This window comes from Chrysemys picta, chromosome 10, assembly GCF_011386835.1.
Source record: "Chrysemys picta bellii isolate R12L10 chromosome 10, ASM1138683v2, whole genome shotgun sequence".
Classification (NCBI taxonomy): Eukaryota; Metazoa; Chordata; order Testudines; family Emydidae; genus Chrysemys; species Chrysemys picta.
This window is the reverse complement of record NC_088800.1, coordinates 20,811,686-20,826,305: the sequence shown is the minus strand read 5'-3', so window position 1 is coordinate 20,826,305 and position 14,620 is coordinate 20,811,686. Positions and strand designations below refer to the sequence as shown.

The following is a 14,620-nucleotide window of genomic DNA, read 5'->3' as shown; positions in this document are numbered from 1 at the left end:
ATGGACACTCACACATCTTCTGTTACAGAGATTCACCATCCTTTTCTCACCCCTCTGTGGAATGAGCACATATTGGTTGTGGACACAACTATCTCCAAGGCAGCTGTAACAGCCAGAACAGCCCTGTTGTCATTCTGTAGCCTGAGGATGAGTGAGGGGATTCCATTGCTCACCAAACCCTCTCCCTCTCATTCTCCTCTGACATCCACCCACTTAGCCTTAGCATAGGGGATGTAGGAAGGATTTGCCCCAAATAATTCCAATGTGCAAATCAAGTAAGTCCCTCCCACCCCATTCCCCCCTTGCAATGGCATTTTGTTAAACAAGCGCATGTACATGTTCGTGGGGGCAAAAACTGCACCTTCTTTGAAAGTTTGCTCCCTTACATTTGTCACCGAAAATTCAATATACTTTAAAAATAAATGTCTGTAGGGGATAACATCTTAGGAGCGTGCAACTATAGCAATGAAAGTCTCCTGTTCCCTTTCTTCTGTTTCTGTTTCCTGACGTTCCAAGATTTTCAGCCTTTTCCTCTCTTCCATTGCATTTTACTGTGTGAAATCAGGAGTGCTGCAATGTATCAAAGTCGAATCAGATTTTAAATGTGAGCATGTTCCTTTGTCTGTTTCCTATTAGTTTCTATTTCAGTCAACTTAAAAAAAGCCGACAGAAGTCCTCTCTTTCCCCTCCCCTTCTATGACTCAATCACACAGCAGAAAGTCACATGGGGAGCTTTCAGAATGAGATCAATAGGTCACATTGCAATTTCATTCTCTGTGATTTCAGGTGGGATGTGAAGTTCGTTATTCATGTTCCTTGAGCTTTTAAACCTGTAAGCTTCTAGGCTTCATTCCCCCTCATAAGCCCACCATGAGCCCAAGAGATGAACAGCAGATTTCCTCTCATACTGTACACCCAAAGAATCTAACTGGCAGCAAGGAACTTACTAAAAAAGTAGTGTTGAACTACACTTCCAATCTCATCCTAGCTCCTCTGAACTACTACTTTACTGTAACTATAAGACAAGTGGGGCCATCGGGCACTACCATACTGTACATTTATCATCCATTAATTGTTCATGAAGACACTCTGCTTATGTGTTTTGGCCCCGGGGGGAGGGTCAAAAGGGATTTAAACAGGGATTCCAATACACCAAATGACATCGGGAACTCTGTTTTTCTATTTAAGAGTATGCCTACACGTCAAGCAGGAGGTGTAGCTTTGATCAAGCCAGTGCACTAAAGAGAGAGACTGTAGCTGCAGCAGTGCGAAGGGCTAGCTGCCCCGAGTATAAACCCACTGCCTCTAAGCCAGCTCCTCCCACCATCATGGCTACACTCTACTTTTAGCACACACCAGATCAATCTCTGCTCGCGTATGTTTAGCAAACACAAAGAGCAAAACATGTATTACCAGGAACAAAAGGTAAAAATCATTTGTCTAAGACTGAGATTTTCATATATTCTTGTGACTAAATGAATTTCATAAACTTCATATTTTGTTTAGTTTAGTTTGATTTTATTTAACATGGGCATATAGGGCCAGATCCTCAGCTGGTGTAAATTGGTGTGTACCTCTCTTGATTTTAGTGGAGCTGTGCTGATTTTCATAGATTAAGTTGATTTTAAGGCCAGAAGGGGCCATCATGATGACACAGTAAAATCTGCATAACACAGACCATAGAATTACACTTATTAATTCTTCTATTGAGCCCAATACCACTGACCATTTCCACCAGCCTAGGATCTGGCTCCCAGTTTAAGAGATCTTTGTACAAGTATATGACAACACTAATAGGCTGACACACTTCCCCATCTATTGGAAACTCACGTGGAGGCCAGGGAGGGCAGCGGGAGCGGAGGTTCCTTTGCCACTCTGCTCGTCTCTCTATTGTAACTGAAATCTCATGGCCTCCCCCACGGATCTGAAAATGGATTCCACCAGCCAACACAGGATGGGGAAAGAAACACATTCCACTGCTTTAAGCAACTGCCCTGCAAAGGGAGCACCGACTGAATGAGCCATGACTTCATTTTACCCAGCAAGCTGCCCAGCAGCAGTTTAACTGTTGTGCGATTGTCTGGAATGCTTCTTAGAGGATGCCTTTAATAGATATCATGTTTAGTCATTTGTGCAGAAATGCCAGGCTTTGTTACTTTGTTGGATTTGCTTTGCATGCTGGGTATCGATTTTCCTTTTGGAGAAGCCATGCTGTGAAGAAAGGGTTTTGACTGTGCAGTTCCCCCTTTTCCTCCCCCACTACTGCAAACTGAGGCCAATTGGAGGGCATAATGAGTGATTTCTTATCTTTCAGATTAGATGATAAATTGAGTCCAACGTTTTTGTTACTGTTGTGGACAGACGTGGTGATGCTGGATAGGTCTGTCTGCGTGTTGAGGTCTGACCTATTGATCTAACTTTGCAGCAGTATATATTCATCCAATGTGATAACGGTGCTGAAATCATACGTGGAAAGTTTTTTAAAAAATACATATTGCTTTTCTGATCTCCTCGAGGAAATTATTTTGACCTTATATTGCTGAGAGTTCCCCCAGAGTTATACTGCCAGAGCTCCTTTGTGGCAGATGAGTTTATTAAAAAAAATGCCTGTTGCAGATGTTCAGATCAGAACCTAGAAATGCAAGTCAGAGGCTTCTGTTCAGCTGATTCAGTGATAGCTCTCTTAGCAGGGAGAAATTACTTTTGTGTAAGAAGCAATACCCAACTTATTTCAAAACTCAGCCTCTGGCAAATCCATCATAGAAGGAAACATTCCCCGTTTCTTTGACAGATTGGCCTGGGGCTGAAAGTTAATCTAACATGTCAGAAAAGTATACAGTAGGTAAAGAGAAAAGAGCCATAGCTAATCCCCTCTCAGCATTTTATATTAGGTCATATTTGGGGGGGGGGGGGGAGGAAGAAAGGGACACATTTGCTTATAGACAGTAGAAGTAATGCCACAATAAATCTTCAAATTAAAACAAAAAGGGGGCATAAAGATACGCTATCAATAAAAAAATAGTAAGTGTGCAGAATCAATGGACTGGAAACCATAAGCTACACTGGTGCTTTAAAAACTACTGCCACCAGCTACTACCAATAGCTAAGATCTAAGACCATTCATTTTCTCCATTACAGACCAATTTTCTTTTCCCTTAATCCCTCTGAAAAAGATAAAATAATAACTGGCTTCTCCTACTATAATGCATGCGAGCGTGGATTTAGGCTATTAAAACACTTTACCAAATAGAACAATTGCCAATATTATCAATATTGGATTTTGTTGTTCCATGTCTCACCTCTCCTACCAGCAAGGATTTGTTTTGGTTTCTTTTTTTTCCCTTGCTGATAAGGCCCCTGAAGTTGTATAAACTATCACTGCTCAGAGTGAAACATACAGGCATACTGTAGTTTCTACTATAAACTCTGAGTCAGATCCTGACCTCTGTCTACCTGAAAGCAGCGGAGTTATTCCAGGTTTACAGCTTTGTGACACAGCATTATCTGGCGCAGAGCTAGAGATTGTTGAAAAATTTGAAAGTTTTTCATTAAAAAAATGCAATTTTGCTGAAACCCAACTGTTTTGCGGGAAAGTATTGATTGATGAAATTAGACAGAAAAGTGTCAAAACATTTCAGCTTAATAGTTGAAGTTTGTTTTGACTTTTATACATTTTAACATTGTATTAGATATAAATCCACAATATTGAAATGATTTGACAGGCTCAAAATGATTCAATGTTTCCAAATTAAAAAATTTTGGAATTTCTGTTCCAATAGAAAAAACTCAAAATTTCAGCCTTTTATTCCAATTTGGAACAAAACCACAGATTTTGAAGTGTCTGAATTTCTCAGGTGACAGAAATTCTGTGATCTGACCCAAAGGATTTAAAGAGGATGAAACAGTGCACATTTATTACTGCCTAAACACACAATTATACTTCGATAAAAGTTTTCATGTTGACAAGTTTCTTGTGCAACATCAACACTCCTGACTTATCTGCAAAGCGTTTATTAAAAGAAGGCTGAGAAATTGTGAGAAAGCAGTGTAATTACTAATCTCTGCATCATTTATGAATTAAAAAACACAACAATTGAAAACAAACGGATACATATTTGTTAAACCTAAAAGTTCTATTAAGACTCCTGAATGCCTTACAATGTGTCATCTAAAGTATCATTTTTAATACTTAAATATTTTACTCCCCATTCCTAAACATTGACTTTTTTCTTCTAATGCACTAATGGCAAAATAGCCACTGTCAAAACAAAAGGATTTTTGTAATGCACACTAACTTAATTCAGTGCAGGTTTGGTTGGATTTTTTTGGTGGCCCTTTTGCTGACAAAATGGAAGATTCTAAACCCATCCACAGTTTCCAGCTAGGTCAATCCAACTCCAGTTCCATCAATCTCTACTGAACATTAATGTAATTGCAGTTATTTATTTAGTATGTTTTTAAAATTTTCATTAATGCTTGACCAAGTACAAGTCAAAAAGTGAGTTTTACTTAGCATGAGTCATCAGACCTAGACCCAACAAGTAAAATTTTCAAAAGTGCTTAAGTGACTTCAGAGCCTAAATTCCACCGACATTCAATGGGATTTACCCTTTGACACTTAAGGGCCTATGTCTACAGTGCAGCTGAAGGTGTAATTTCTATCTCGAGTAGATGTACATGCTAACTTTGATCAAGCTAGCATGCAAAGAAATAGCATAGCCACAGCAGTACAGGTGGTAGCACAGGCCAGCCACCCAAGTACTTATCTAGGGTATTAGATAGGATTATACTTAGCCTGTCCCATTGCCCCCACCGCCATGGCATGCTAGCTCAATCAGTTGGAGAAAGTCCAGAGAACAGCAACAAAAATGATTAAAGGTGTAGAAAACATGACCTATGAGGAAAGATAGGAAAAACTGGGTTTGTTTAGTCTGGAGAAGAGAAGACAGAAGGGGGACACAACAGTTTTCAAGTACATAAAAGGTTGTCACAAGGAGGAAGGAGAAAAAATAATTCTGAGGCTAGAACAAGAAGCAATGGGATTAAACTTCAGCAAGAGAGGTTTAGGTTGGACATTAGGAAAAACTTCCTCTCGGAGCACTGGAACAAATTGCCTAGGGAGTTTGCAGAATTTCTGTCATTGGAGGTTTTTAAGAACAGGCTAGACAAACACCGTTAGCCTCATGTAATGGAATAGAGGTGAAAACATAACAATGGATCTTCTATATTTAATATGACCAAGATATGCTATGAATTTAACTGGACTTCTAATACATCTTTCACATCGCATAGGGATGCTTTGAGGATTATTTCATGAGTGTTTATAAAAACACCTTGAAAATGTAAAGTCCTAAGTATTATCATTACTATAATACAGGTTTTTAAAAATGGCCAGGCTCATGTTAATCCAGTACATGCCACCCATCCAGCCTGATAGCTTCCAAATGAATACTTTGACCTTCCAAGATTCTTTAACCCACAGAGAATATTTTTTTAATTGAATGTGAAGTATAAATACGCCAGAAGACCGGGGATTCCAAGTTAATCTGTGTGAGCCAAAGGCCAACTTAGCCTACTACACTGTTTTTATGGTAATGGGTAAGTGAGACTTGTCACCCTCCCTTTCTACTTTTCCCATGGAGTAGTTATAGCAGCATATGTAGGGGATCAGGGTGGAATTTGCTTCCATACAAAGTCATTCCTCTCCTAGGCAGTTGGGAGAAACTGCAGTACTTAAAAAACAAAACAAAAATAAAAATAACTTTGGAGTCTGTTCCTCCAATTCCAAAAGAGAAATTTAAATGTTTTTTTATATCTGTTAACATAATTGCCATAATAGTAGCGGACTCAGAGCTGCACTCATTATGACATGGCACCACTTTAAAAATGACCCCCCCTCCCAAAAAAAAAATACTGTGGGTTAAATCCTGGCCCCATTATGGATAAACTTCCATTGATTTCAGTGACACCGAGATTTCACCCTTTCCTTTTTCTTTAGGCAAGCTCTAATGCAGTACCACTAGCAATACCACACTAGAATATGGGCTGAATGAGCCTATAACTGCAGATATTAGCAAGTTTTCCAGTTATATTCTGCATGGCCAATCACAGAGGCCTTCCAAATACCTGATATGCCATGTCAGGAGCTGTGGTTACCATGCTGTTTTCACTCCTGCTGAAAAGCAAAGGCATCACAAGATCGGCCAATCAACATTGCCAGACATCAGCAGTACAGGAGCATGAGCATAGCTATACTATGCTCAGAGTAGCTTGCCACACTCTGGCTATATCTACACTTAAAATGCTGCTGCAGCGCTTCAGTATAGACATTTACTACAGCGGAGGGAGGGGTTCTCCCAGCACTGTGGTAAATCCACCTCCACGAGAGGGAGTAGTTAGTTAAACAGAAGAATTCTTCTGTCGACTTAATGCTGTGTACCTGGGGACTTCAATCAACTTCGCTACATCATTCAGGGTGCGGATTTTTCACACCCCGAATGACATAGCTGTGTAAATCAAATATTCTAGTACAGACCATCCCTGAGAAGATGGTTAGCTGCACTCCTCAGTACAGCACACTGCAGGACGTTACCAGAAGTGACAAAGGGACTAGAGGCTAGAGCTGTGGGAGGACAGAAGTTCCATTTCACGAAGGATTTAGAGATTTTAAAATCCAATTTTGTTCTAAATCAGAATGAAAACTGAAAATGTTGACATTTTCCACAAATGAAAATTCTGAAAAAAAACCTTTTCAAGTCAAAGTGTTTCAATTGCACCTTTTTATTTTGTGTTAAAATAAAATTAAAATTATATAACAATACAAACAGACATTTTGAAATTAAAATAACTTCAAAATGAAAAATCAAAACATTTTATTCCCAAAACATCAAAATGGGTGGTTTCAACATTGTGGAAACTTGTTTTGGTTTTCTTCTGAAACTAAATTATGGCAAAAAACCCCACAAACAACTTGATTTCATGAAACATCTTGACTTCAATAAAAGAGCATATTCCGATGGCATATGGTTCTATTGAAACGTGCCCAGCCAGCTGTAATAGAGCTACCACTTTCAGGGTGTAAAAATGGGGGGCTGACCCCTGAAAAGGTTTTTTTTCTTTCACAAGGATCCATCAGAAGTTAGTGTAAACAAACAAAAAAGGGTAACAAAGCTCCTGCCAGTCTGGAGTTCAATCTAGCCCTCACTAAGAGGAATGATCCCTGGAACACCAAACTGTCCGTTGCTAAATCTTGAGTGACTCATCAATATACGAGTGATAGCTTTCCACTCTCTACAAGCTAGCCAGATATCACCACTTTGCCCATCTGGCACCCAAGAGGCATGATCTAGTTATCAATTCCCATTACAGAACGGGCCATACTGAACTGATGCATCACAAGACTCTGACATCTGAACTTATTAGAAGCAGCCTTCCTAGTACTCTTTAATCAGAGGTGGATGTAGCCTCCTGATTAAATAGACGCTCTCTGCTGCCTACTCCTCTTCACCCTGCCATGGGAGCACCAACCAACCATAGCAACACCCTCCGCTCTGGCACTGCAACCCTAATCCTGGCCCAGTGAAGAAGGGAGGTCCAGGGGGAACAGTCTGGAAAGATCCTCTCCCTCAGCCGCAGCATCTGTCCCACAGAGCTGGGTCCAACTCCTCGCTCTGGGCATTGCACAAAGTGTCTCAGTGCCACTCAGTCAATTTTGGTCAAGCCACCCCATCAGGATGGCTGAGGGGTGAACAGGAAAAATCTGAGTGGTGTGGGTGGTTGGTGGACCCCAGTCGCCACACCCAGCCCCACAGGACAGGAGCCACTGCTGTGGGACTTCTGTGGGTGCAATTGCTCCCATGAACCCGTGCTCAAGCAGCTCCTGTTGCATCAACAGCCAATTATGAAATCATGGCAGATCGGTATAATCAAAAGAAAAGTACTCACCCTCAGGATACTATTCTTGAGGGGCTCCCCCAAAAGCCCTTCTTCAAAGGATTTCCTCTCGGGATGAAAGTGATTCTGGTGTTTATTCCTCTGTGCGCTGGCATTTGCAGCATGACCACAGGAGCCCATCTGAGACGCTCTTTCATTTCAAGAGAACAGTTGCACTGCTGTCAGTGGGGCACTCATGACAGTGTGTGCGTCTGAAGCTAAAAGGGAATAACAGATGTGATCAGATCACTGCAAAGGGAAAGTAACCTGCCAACATCCCAAATACAAAGAGAGGGTGCTGCCTACACTCTGCCTCAGCACCTGTTATATTTCAGGACTAAAAGCACAGCCTAAATTAATTGTTCCCTTCTAGACCAGGAGATGGAATGAAACCTTAAGCAAAATGTCTGTCATTACATTACTCCCTCGCAACGCCAGATGTGTCCACCAGGGACACATCTACCCCGATATAACGCGACCCGATATAACACAAATTCGGATATAACGCGGTAAAGCAGTGCTCCGGGGAGGGGGGGGGGAAACGGGGCTGCGCACTCCGGTGGATCAAAGCAAGTTCAATATAACTCGATTTCACCTATAACGCGGTAAGATTTTTTGGCTCCCGAGGAAAGCATTATATCGAGGTAGAGGTGTATTATGAAGAGGATAACGGGTTTAATGAAATAGTTTTCCCATGCTCCCTTAAATCCTCCTGGACATTACTGTCCCAGACTAGGGTTCACAATCTCAAGCTCTTCTCCACAACCATGAGAACTAAAACCTTAATTAAAAAAAAACCACACATAACACCAAGATATTCTCCTATAGTCACATGAATCCAGGAGCTGGATCCTACAGGAAAACATCAAATCTTGTTCTCACTGTTCATCAGTTTTTATTACTATTTAGACTGTTTTCAAGTGCCTAAAACTTGCTGGTCATATTCCAAACACCAAGGAAAATAGTCCCTAGCCCAAAGAGTCAGACCTTCCCCCTACTAGTTTCATTCATTTCATTTCCTATTTTGTTTGATCTTTTCCTGTGTTGTTTCCTCTTTCTCTTTTGTATCCTACCACCTCTTATATTCTCTCTTTCCCTGTATTCTCTACCTCTGTCTTTCCTCTTTTCTTCTCCCCTCAGATTCTTTCAGTACTCTTTCACACACTGAACTTCTCTTTTGGATCTCATCAATCTTACCCCATTACTCTTATCCTGACTCTGACCCCAGCCCATTCACTTACCCCAGCACATATAGGTAACAGGTAAAATATCTACGCCCTAACATCCAGAGGACTGACCCTACTTACCATATAAAGATAGGGGAACCACTGTCAAGAGGCAATCCGCAAATGAGAAATCACCTCAAACTGCTAGAATACGGGAGGCTATCAGGATTCCTACCACTGTGCTGTTCTTGGATCCTGTCCAGGGTCCTTATCTTTCTTATCATCCTCCCTACGCTGGATTAAAGAATTTTGGGGCCCTGTGCATTGTAGAAATTGGGGGCCCCAACCTCTTCCTTAAACTAAACAGATCGTGTGATATACAGTCTGTGAATGGAAACATCTCAATTTATTAATTATTTGTGTAACTGCATAATTTGTAATCAGTTAACCGGGCTTTGTACCAATACTCTAGTGATTATAAGTGAAAATGAGTACAGAGAAAGAGAGACGGACACCTGAGATTCAGAGAGAACACCTTGTATCACAGTCATTTCCCTCTTCCACCTATTGATTTCAGTGTAGGACAATGGATTTGATTTCTAGGCTAGGAGTAGAATTTTGCAGCTCACTTGTTTCACATGTGCACAAGCTTGAGCTCAGTCCCCTGGTACTAAAATGAATGCCTGTGCCAGCCAATCCCATATAACATGGTAGGTATGAAATGAGATGTGGTTGCTCCCTTTTACGGTTGACAATAAAATACACTTCAGAACCTCAAATCTCCATAGGATCTAGCACTTTTTCTCTCCACTCAACTGGACATCAGGCATATACTATTGTAACAAGTAATGCAAGCTACAAAAACACCCAATTTTTGGACATCTACACTAAACTCAATTGTTAAAAATAAACCCCAAAAGAATATTAATAAACCCTGAAAAACAGAAGGCCTAATATTATAGTATCAATATATCACTATGGAAAAAGTTATTGGCCTTAAACATGAGAGTTACAAAACTAACCACATCCCAGCCTATAGGCTAGGCAATTTCCAGAACACTGTTTGTTGTAATCACACTCCATCCACGCACTTCCTGCCATCACTATAATCTCCCTGACAGCTCGGTTTTTGTGAAGGGGCAAGATATTGAAACTGAAAAGACTCCCACTCTCAGAAGCTCTGGCAGGACAGCATTCTTTTCCGTCACAAAACCATGTCAGACCACAAGCAAACAGCAGGCAAGGAAAGCAAAGGGACCAGACAACACATACAGTCCAGTGTGTAGCTGGGTTGCAATGAACCCAAGAAGTTCCTGAGAAGCCAGGATCGGGTCAGTGCTGCACAGTTCAACGTAAAGCTCTGGAAATGTCCATAGGAACTTTGTGCAAAGAGGAGTGTTCTTGTTCGGTTACAATATGGTATAATGCTTTTCCTATACGGCTGCTCTAAAACCCACACCATAAATCCAGATTCATAATGAACCTGATGGATCTACCCATGGTCTGATGGGACCAGATGCAGGAGGGAGCACAAGGCTGTTGGAGAGCAGGAACAGCAGCCTGAGAGCTGGCTGCAGAAGGAAGGCCAGGGTGGAACTGGAGGGCCTGAGAGCAGTAACTGGAAGCCTTCAGAGCTGGACAGCCAGACACACCATGCAGCTGGCAGCAGCTGCAGCACAAGAACAAAGGGCTGCACACAGACAGGACAGCACAGAGGGGTTACACTGGGATTAATGAGAGTGTGCGGAGGGCATTTGCACCTTGTATTTCTGGCAGCCCTAATAAAGGAATCCTACTTAATCCAAACATACAGTTGTTCGGGGGCACCCACCACAGACTAGGGCCTGAAGTGCCCAGTGCTTGGAGTGCCTACAATGCTCATCTCCAAGCTTGAGGTATGCCCAGCATTCTACCAAGACATCCAGGGGACTGGGGCAGTATGGCACTCGCAATGACACCCTGCAGTGGAGTGGGTTACAGCATGGAAAGCTGTAAAGTGAGATTATCAGTGGGATTTGGATGCCCAGATGTAATTGGAAGATCTCAGATGTAACATACTGTAATGATCAGTATTGCTCCCTTTAATGGTATTTCTATCCTCATAGGAAGCTACAGGATGTTCTTCTTGTTGCTTAATAAAGTTAACCCAACATCAGGTGCATGCTTCTCATACAGAAGCTTCTCTCCAAAACAGACTAAGGAGATCATGAGAATCCTGTATGTACTCTTTCCCCACACATAAACAAGTCTCTCTCCGGCTATGCCCTTCTAAGGCAGATGCATTCACCTACGACAAGTTGCCATCATCTTCCAGCCTGAGGTTCAAACTAATTCAGACTGGGGACAAGACCTTCTTTATTTCAGGGACCCAAGACAACCAGCTCAAGCATGCCCTTTGGTGGCTCTCTTCTGGACTCTCTGCAAGGCTTTGCTGTTCACATCATTTGGACAATTTCCTCCCCTTTCCTTTTTCAACAGCTTCCTTGGAATTTATTTACTCATCTGGTTATGTTTTACGACAGCAGCTGACAGCGGAGCCAAACTTGGACATGCTTTGTTTGACCACTGCTAATTATACAGCAGCCCAGATGCCAGCAATAGACACTATGGAAATCAAATAAACCCAGCAAGGAATTAATACAATAAGTGACTGTTTGCAGCAAACCTACAGATGGAGACTTCACTCAGTGCTCCTAGCAATCTCTCAAAAGTGGCAAACTTATTGTCAATAGCTTTGTGAAAACTCTTTTGTGGCAAGTCAAGAGAAAGAAACTGCTAAAACAGAAGACCTAAAAACATGAGGGAGGAAACAAAAATAGGTTATAATAATTTATCAAAAATATTAATAAAATACCACTGTGACACAAGACAGGGCTGGCATAATAGGACAAACACACAGCTTGCAGTTCCAAGGGAAAATATTTTACCTTTTATTATGCAATTTCAGAAATATTAAAATTTGAGCTATGGGAAGATATGCTGCTAAGAGTGAGAAAATATGAAGCCTTCCTAGAAAGGTGACATCTAAACCAAAATGGGAAGAAGTTCTAGAAAATAGATCATAGGGACTCTACAACAGTGGCAGTGGAGTGACCTTTCTCATCTCTACGCTTGCGATGGAAGGCAAAGAGAAGTCATCCGAGCAGTAATATTTTCAAGTGCAGCTCCTCCAGCTGGAATGGGAAGGGGACACCAGCTTTACCATGCAAAAGAGAAACAATTGCAAGGCCGAGCTAGGCAAGATGGCTCAGCTAGAGACATCCTTGACAAAAATCAGAAAGTACAACATTAGTGGGTCACAGCACCACTCAGGCGGCCACTTTGACTCACCCAAAACAGAAGTTGCACAAGCACCAAAAAAAAGAACTATAAAAGCACATAAAAATCCCACAAAGTATATGATACTTGAACCTCCAGCCATTGAAGGACAAAAGATCTGACTGACATTTCAGGGGTGGGGGGAACAATAAGACCCCAAATGGAAAGATAGCAGTTCTCTTAAAAGCTGAAACTGATTCAACATCTTCCATTAAGGCTCGGGACTCAAAATTCTTTATTAAATAGGGAGGCCAACCCAGTATATGTAGAAAAGGGGACCTTCTATTCAAAAGCTGCCATCACAGCGAGAATGAAATAGGCAAATCTTTCTCAAGAATTATGAGAGGGAGAGGCAGAGAAGTGTGCACAACTCATAATGGAAATGTGCATTTAGAACAGTTAATACATAAAATATGGTCCTGATTCTGCAAACAGGGGCATACAGATTCTCCATTAGGGCCTGCATATGTACATCCACCTGCACTCTACACACTGCAGGATAAGGGCCTATATTTTTAGTTCTCTGTTTTAGAATTCCTAACCAAAAAAACCAGAACAGGATTTCAACTGGAGAGGGGCCAGAACCAAATCCAGGCTTGAACATACTCAATAGTTGCCAGATGGATGGGATGGTGAGAGGGAGACAGGATTCAGAACCTGAACCCAGATACAGATTTCTACAGCCAGACCCTGTCTTTAATGGGCTGAAATGAAAACTAGGGTGTGAACAAGCTCCAAAAACCTTGAGAGTTTGAAAGCCAGAAAGTTTTGCAGTTTGAGTCTATTTCCAGTTACAAACAACTTGACAAGAGTTTGCCTGTTGGTGGGCAAAGACCACAGCCCATCATGCTGACCAATATTATTGCATTGTTCACTTGTACTCCCCCATCTGTCTATACCCATATGTTGCCTCTTGTCTTATACAGTACTTAGACTGTAAGCTCCTTGGGCAGGACCAGTCTTTTTCTTCTGTGTTTGTACAGCGCCTAGCACAATGGGGGTCCCAGTCCATGACTAGAGCTCTTAGGTGATGTGCTAATACAAACAATCAATAACAACAACTTTAAAATGATGTCTCAGGGAAAACAGTATTTAATAGATACCAGGGTAAAAAAAACAAAAAAACAAAAAAGGGAGGGGGGAGGGAGGCAGGGGGAGTTATTGAATAATATGGAAGCCATAGATAGCAAGGCTGCATGTCCTCTGTTCCTTTCTCTAAATGAACATTTCCTCTGTCCCCTTCTTCCCAATCAGGAGAACTTCAGAGGACACAAAGACTTTTAAAGGACTTCTGTGTCATCATTTCTGCATCAGGTTAAAATATTAGTGTGTTAAAAACTGAAACTTGTGTACTGCAAAAAAAGATGTTCCTGTTATATTGCTACCTCTTATGTTGTAATATGAGAAATGGGAGATGGAAAAAATAACGATTGGGTCATCTTTCTCTCCCCAGCCAGTGAAGGATTATTCCCTACAGCATATTTTCTTGTGCTTTACCCATCACATTATCTTTCAAGAGCCATAAATAAGTTTTTAAAATATAGTAATGGGGGCTCAAGATACTGCAACATGCTTGCAAATAAATTACCATGTGATCATGGTACTCAGTATAGAGTACTTCTCAGGGACAATTTCAAATATGTAAGAGAAAACAGGGACCTACATTTGTATTGGTTGTTGGTGAGAGGTAGGGTGACCAGATGTCCCGATTTTATAGGGACAGTCCCGATTTTTGGGTCTTTTTCTTATATAGGCTCCTATTACCCCCCACTCCCATCCCGATTTTTCACATTTGCTGTCTGGTCACCCTAGTGAGAGGGCTCTGTGCAATGCAGGCAAGGATTTTCCATTATAAAAACATGAAGACCTTAAAACTAACTTCCTCTACCCGCGCACGCAATCCTCCCTGACTACAAAGTGGCTTTAAAAATTTTTTTAGCTAAGACCTTGTAACAGAGCCAGACCATTTCCCAGCTATGCACAGCTACTATATATGAATAACTAAATGCATTAGAACACTTTCATTCTTTGTGCAAGTTGAACAAAAGGACAGAGTTGTTCAGGTGTCTGATGTAAATCTTACATAAGCAGCACATTCTGCAAGTAACAGAAACAAAAAGCGCAACAAGATAATTCTATGATATACAACTCAAAGAGCCTATATATGTTTTCTACACAGGATGCTATGGATCATACAATGTTTT

The 14,620-nt window shown here is 41.3% G+C and overlaps 1 long non-coding RNA gene across 6 annotated transcripts in view; it reads right to left on the bottom strand.

Annotated features, from left to right (window-relative positions):
• The window catches only part of LOC101950813 (uncharacterized), a 240,023-nt gene that overhangs the window by 190,403 nt on the left and 35,000 nt on the right, over positions 1-14,620 (bottom strand). For all 6 annotated transcript variants that reach the window (XR_006172536.2, XR_006172538.2, XR_006172537.2 and 3 more), the window contains one exon: positions 7,945-8,150. This is a non-coding gene — a long non-coding RNA (uncharacterized LOC101950813). The remainder of the gene's footprint in view (positions 1-7,944; positions 8,151-14,620) is intronic.